Genomic DNA, 7,216 nt, shown 5'->3' with positions numbered 1-7,216 from the left:
TTCACAAATGATATACCCAAAGGACAGACTTGGCAAGCACCAGAGCCCTGATAAAGAAATCCTGCTGGCTAAGATTAGCCTCTGCACAACAACCTCCCCACAGTAGTCAATACTAGTTCTAACAACCAATCAACCTGAGAGTCCATTCCTCCTATTGATGTGACAAGAGCAATCTATGCTCAACTACAACAGAAAGGCACACACAGCACACACAAGGCACATACCTGGAGCACCCCCTTAGGAGACAAGGGAGACTGTACCACTGGGCTCCACAGCACACATAATACATAAGGACACTTGACTAAGACTAGAAGACATAGCAGTTCTACCTAATACATATAAACACAGGGAAGGCAGCTAAAATAAGAAGACAAAGAAACATGTCCCACATGGAAAAACAGAACAAATTTCCAGAAAAAGACCTAAACAAAATACAGACAAGCAATCTATCAGATGCAGAGTTCAAAACACTTCTTATAAGAATGCTCAATGATCTCAGTGAGAACTTCAACAAAGAGATAGGAAACAAAAACGGAGATAGAAAACATAAAAAAGATCCACTTAGAAATGAAGGCTACAATAACTGAAATGAAAAATACATTATAGAAATTCAATAGTAGCTTAGATGAAGCAGAAGATCGAATCAGTGATTTGGGAGATAAGTCTGCTGCAAATTCTGAGACTCCTAACTCAACCATCTCCATAGAGGCCAGAACCCCATCTTCATCAGCTGTGACCAGCCAAGATTGTTTTACCTGAAGGCAAAATTATGCCAAACACGGCTTTTGTTGGTAGAATTGATGTGAAGATGAACGAAACCTAAATTAAAAGCTTCTTTTCTAGATATAGTTTAGTAAAAGAAGTGAAGATAATCACAGATCAGACTGGTGAATCCAAAGGCTGTGAATTTGTTTCCTTTGATTACATGGATGTGCAGAAGATAGTAGAATCACAGATAAATTTCCATGGTAAAAAACTGAAACTGAGCCCTGCATCAGGAAACAAAATTTGTGTGCCTATCGTGTGTAGCCATCTACTTTTGTTTTTAATACTCTTCATCCACCTGGAATAATCCAAACACTGAAACTTATATGCAGCCTCCAACCATGATGAATCCTATAGTTCAGTATGTTCAAGCATATCCTCTTTATCCAAGTTCACCAGTTTAGGTCATCACTGGATATCAGCTGCCTGTCATAATTATCAGATGCCATCACAGTGGTCTGCTGGGAAACAAATGAGGTATGTTATACTCCTGGCCTATACAGCTGTTAACTACCAGCATGATTCAGGAGCTGAAGTTTTGCCAGATGAATGCTCAGTTTATGAAGCTAGTCCATCCTCTGAAAATGGCCCACAAAGGAAATCCGTAGACCAAAGCATACAGACAGTGGTATCTTGTCTATTTAATCTGGAGAATAGAATGAGAAATTCTGTTATTACTCAAGATGAATACCTCAAGGGTAAAATAATGCATAATTTTAGAAGTTGGACAGTGCTTAGTTCTGTTTGATCCTCTCTAATAACTTTCTAGTCTCATGGAAAATTGCTAGTTTTGAATATTAAGAAAAAAACTAAAAGTTTTCCACTATTAAAGAAATTTAATTCTGAATATTGATAAACCACATTCAGACTATACAAGTTCTATTAGATTGTATAGTTTTATTTTACATTGAAATTGTTTTTCACTAGGTGTTTATTTAGAAACTGATACTATTTTGAATATATAGTTGAAAGTAAAAAATAATTGAGACTGAAGGGAATAACTTAAAAAAAAAACAAGAAGAAAAAGTCACCTAGGAAAGAGAAAAATCTTGAAAGGATTCTATACTACCTAACTAGGATGATGCACCTATAATATAAAGGACTTTTAAGTTTGTAATAGTTTCTAATTGAAATATTGAGAGTGTTGAAAGTTTTAAAATTTATAGGTATAGGTTTTGATGTTTAAAACTTATTTGATGGAGAAAATCCCTTCAGTTTGCTTAAAAGTAGTTAAACACTGTTAATTATACTTGTGCAAAATTAACAGCTACATCATAGATTTAGAAAATGATAAATTGCTTTTTCAAGAAAAAAAAGAAACCATGTAAAAATCTTCAACTTTTAAATGTTCATTATTAAAGAGAAAAACTCAAAAGAAAAGTTGAATGGACACAGCTAAAAGTCCATTCAAGTCCAAGAACTAGAAGAATAAACCAAGACATTCTTCCAAAATCTAGCATCAAAGAAAAAAAATAAAAAGAATGAAAGAAAAAAAAAGACAGATATTAAGGACAAAGTAATATAGATTAGCAGTTTAAAATATAAGCTTTGAATCTGACTGCCTAGCTGGAATCCCAGTTATATGTGATCTTGGGCCTTATGCCTCAGTTTGTTCATCTAAAAAGTTATGATAATAGCAATACCAATTACACAGTTTTGCTGTGAAAGTTAAATGAGTTATATATAGAAATCATTTTAAAAAGGCCTGGACCATGATAAGTAGTAAATGTTTCTTAGAAGAGAAAATGGAGGGAGAGAGGACATGATGTTAAATAATCAAAGCAAAAGTGCTAAAGAAATTTCCAATAACTAAAGAAAAACAGGAATCTCTGGCTCGAAGATCCTATAGAATGCCAAGCAGGTAAATAAAAGTAAGCTTATACCTGAAATACAGTAACAAACTTTCAGTACAATAAAATAAAATTTTAAAATTTTTGGAGAAAGTAAATTATAAAGTATGAAATTCAGATCAAGATTAGATATCTCAATAAAATCAACAAATGCAAAAATAAAATATTCAACATTCTGAGAGAAAATAAATTTTAAGTTAAAGTTTTATATAAAGATAAACTATTATTTGAAATGTGAAGACAAAATAAAAACATATTCAGAAGTACAAAAGCCCATATCATTCATAAGTTTGCTCTGAAGGTATTACTAATTTATTCCAGTAAGAAGATAACCAAAATCAAGAAGAGAATGTTTATTTAAAATAAAAAACGAAATCCAAAATACTTAAAATAAAACTTATTAGTAAGTTTATTTAAGTGTTGATTGTTCAAAAAATTAATAGCTACTTAGAAGAAAAATGTCATTTAAAGCATAGAATAGGAAACAATAAAAAATAAAATAGTTTTTGCCCTGTTTAGGGGAAAATTAATTATAGCTAAAATTTACAGAATGTTTTCAATACTCCAGGTATTGTTCTCACCCCTTTATTTGTATTGAATCATTCTTCACAACAAACTTCAAGAGAAGTTCCTCCATCTCCATTTTGTAGATGTGAAAACTGAGGCACAGAGATATTGAATAACATGCTCAGAGTCATACAGTTAGTAAATAGAAAAGCTAGGATTTGAACACAGAGTATCTAGCTGTGAAGCTTATGCTCTGCTCATCTCAAATCAGGTAGTGATCAATAATATAAAGTGTTAGAAGACATTAATTTTTAGTATGTAATATTTATAAAGGAAATAAGATATTCAAGTAAAAAATAAAATGCAGCTAAAAAGAAAATATAATGGAGAAATTTTATTCAATCTTTTGAAAGCAGGAAAAAAGAAAAGCAAGGTAGAGCAATAAATAAAAACACAGAATAAAATGGCGGAAATAAACCCAGGCCTATCACTAATTGTGATAACTGTAATTGAGTAAAAGTCCCTTATTAAAAGACTTTAAACTGAGCAAGAAATATCAAAATAAAATTTAGCTATTTGTTTTTAAAACGAAAACATACCAGAGACAAAAAGATAAATATATTGAGAAATAAAGATCAAAAAAGAAGCACAATTTTTCTATTTCCATATCTTAGGTATAAGACAAAATATGATTTAATAATTCACAGAGGAGGATATTCATATGGCAACAAAACAATTGAAAAACAGAAAGTTTAATGCTACTAATAATTAGCAAAATACTAATTAAAACATAAATGAGTGATCACCCCTCAGATTTATACAAATTCAGAAGTCAAATAATGTCAAATATTGGCAAGATGTGAAGAAACTGGTGCCATCACACACTGCTGTTCTAAATATAAATGAATACAACCAACTTGAGAACAATAAGTAATATCTCATAAAACTGAAATATGCATATGCTAAAACCCCAAAATTCCACTTTAAAAATTACTCCCCAGAGTAGTTGTACATAGCATAAAGACATTCATTAGAGCATAATCTGTAATACTAAAGAAAAATCTGATATAATCTGTATATCTTATTTAAAGATATCTATATATCCCTTCAAGAAAAAAGCAGGTAAATAAATTGTACTAAATCTATACAATAGAGTAACATAGAGAAGTTAAAATTAAGGAACTATATTTATAGGTAAAAATAAACTTGGTTGACAAAATTATGCTTCAAAATGAGATGTTCAGTATGGTTCCATTTATTTCAAAACACACATAAAAGAGTGATGTCTTGAAAATGGTGAAGTAGGCAGCTTCAGAAGTTAAAATTCACTGCAGAAAAATTGAAAAGCAAGAAGAAACTGTCAGGAAAAAAACTTTCTATAAATGCTGGGAAATAGATTTATATCAAACAAGTGAACACAGGATCAAGAAGAAGTTAGCTTTATAATGACAAGAAAGTTCTGTGGTATTTTTTACTTGTGCTTGCCCCAAACTCTCTCCAGGTCAGCAGTAATCTTGAAGACAGCAGTCTATGTTCCCAGTGCAGAACCCCGGTTCCTGGTTATAGAGGTTGCAAAACAAACCTTTTTCACAAATTATTGTGTAAGTATGTTATAATCTGTCTGGGGGGCTACCTGGAAGACTGACACAAGGTGTTTGTTTCTGTTTAGCAAAACTTAGAATACATCTAGGGTGGAAGAGTGGTGAGCCTTCACAAGTATTGTAAGGTAGGCAACCTGCAAATGTCTGATGCAAATGGTTACAATAAAGACATAAGATAGATCATGTAAAGCCTGAGAGAAAAACCCAAGGAGAGAATTTCTTTGGAAAATTAGGGCAATCAAAAGCACTTATGTTTATGGGTAATGTAGAAAGCTATGCAAATATACAGAGTAAAATCCATGCTCAGAAAAGACCTGAGAAGACATAAAGCTTTAATATTGGTCGGATCCTTTGGCTCAGCACAGATTTGACTAAATGTTGAAGGAAGGGCCAAGCACAGAGCCAATCTTCAAAAACTGGGAAAGGTAGATTTGTTTTTTGTATGATTTTCACTCCTGGCATTCAAGGAGATCTCTGGTAAAACATGAATTAGAACCAAATTAAGAAACAGAAACTTCAGTGACCACACATAACAAACAATACAGTCTCTATCCAAAAAAAGTTGAAAAAAAAAAAGTTGCTTGATAGACAGACTACTACAGCTTCAACAATTGAAATTAAAAAGCAGTAAATCCTATGGAAAAGGGACTTATCTGATTTCCAGAGTTGCCACATTTTAATATTCAAATTACCAGTTGTCAATAAAAATCACAAGGCATACAAAGAAACCAGTATATATGGCCCATTTAAGGGAACAAAATAAATCGACAGAAATTATCCCTGAGGACAACTAGACATTGGACTTACTACGTAAGGACTTTAGAACAACGGTCTTAAATAATTTTAAAATGCTAAAGAAAAATAGTGATAAAAACCTGAAGGAAACCAGGAAAATGATGTATGAACTAAATGAAATATCAATAAGAAGAAATTATTAAAAGGAATCAATCAAAAATTCTGAAACTGAAAAGTACCCTGAAATGAAAAAAATTCATTAGAGGTGTTCAAGAACAAATTTGAATAGGCAGAAGACAGAATCAGTGAACTTTAAAATAGTACTATTTAAATGAGGAGCAGAAAAAAAAATGAATAAAATTGAACAGAACCTAAGGCACTTGTGGGAGACCATCAAGCAGACCAACATATACACCATGAGAGTGCCAGAAGGAGAAGACAGAGAGAAAGAGAAAGACTGAAGAAATAATGGCCAAAATCTTTTCAAATTTGAGGAAAGAGATGGATCTGTTTATCCATAAAGTGTAGTGTCTCTAAATAGAAAAAACTCAAAGAGAACCCCAACAACGGAAACTATAATCAAACTGTTGAAAGACAAAAACGAAGAGAGAATCTTGAAAGCAGCAAAGAAATCATCAATAAGATTTACAGCCTATTTCTAATAAGAAACCTGGAGTTCAAAATGCAGTTTGATTACACGTTTGAAGTGTTAAAAGAAAAAAAAAATGTCAACTAAGAATTCTATATCTAGCAAAATAATTCTAGAGAAATAAGGAAAAAAAATAAGACATTCCCAGTACAAACAAAAACTAAGGGAGTTTATTATCACTTGAGATACCCTATAAGAAATGTAAAAGGAAGTCCTTTAGGTTGAAAAGAAGATGGTAACATAAATCTGTATGAAGAAATGAAGATCTCAAGTAAAGATAATTATATGGACAACTATAAAAGCCAGTATTTTATTTTTAATTAATTAATTTATTGTTTTATAGTAACATTGGTTAATGAAATCCAATGTTTCACCTGTACACTTTCACAGTAAGGCATATATATATTTACACTGTGTGTTCACCTCTTATAGTTAAATTTCTTTCTGTCACCATATATTGACACCCTTTACCCCATCAATCTCCCCTCTTCCCCCACCTCCTACCCTCTGTTAACCATGAGTCCATTGTCCATGAGTCTCTGTGGTTTGTCCTGCTCATTTGTTACTTTTAGGTTTATATCCCACATATAAGTGATATTATGTGATTTTCAACTTTTTCTGTCTGGCTTATTTCGATTAGCATGATTATCTCAAGGTCTATCCGCGTTGTCGCAAATGGCAGTATTTCATGTCTTCTTATGGCTGAGTAATATTCCATTGTATATATGTACCACTGCTTCTTTAGTCAGTCTATCATAGGACACTTCCGTTGCTTCCAGGTCCTGGCCACTGTGAATAATGCTGCTATGGACATTGGTGTGCAAATATCTTTTCAGATATGATTTTTTTTTAAGTCTTTGGGGTAAATATCCAATAGAAGGATTGCTGGATCATATGGTAGATCAATTTTTAGTTTGTTGAGAAACCTCCATACTGTTTTCCATAATGGCTGTACCAATTCGCAGTCCCACCAGCAGTGTATGAGGGTTCCTTTTTCTCCAAATCCTCTCCAGCATTTGTTATTACTTGCCTGTTGATTATAGCCATTCTAATAGGGATGAGATGGAATCTCATTGTGGTTTTGATTTGCATTTCTCTAATAGCTAGCA

At 32.4% G+C, this 7,216-nt stretch overlaps 1 pseudogene; it reads left to right on the top strand.

Annotated features, from left to right (window-relative positions):
- Positions 1-1,513, top strand: part of LOC105291370 — an 18,288-nt pseudogene extending 16,775 nt beyond the window's left edge.
- The last annotated feature ends 5,703 nt before the right edge of the window (positions 1,514-7,216 follow it).

Source organism: Pteropus vampyrus, unplaced genomic scaffold (genome assembly GCF_000151845.1).
Source record: "Pteropus vampyrus isolate Shadow unplaced genomic scaffold, Pvam_2.0 Scaffold44, whole genome shotgun sequence".
In the NCBI taxonomy this organism is placed as follows: domain Eukaryota; kingdom Metazoa; phylum Chordata; class Mammalia; order Chiroptera; family Pteropodidae; genus Pteropus; species Pteropus vampyrus.
The sequence above is the reverse complement of the archived record's forward strand: the minus strand, read 5'-3'. Positions and strand labels throughout refer to the sequence as shown.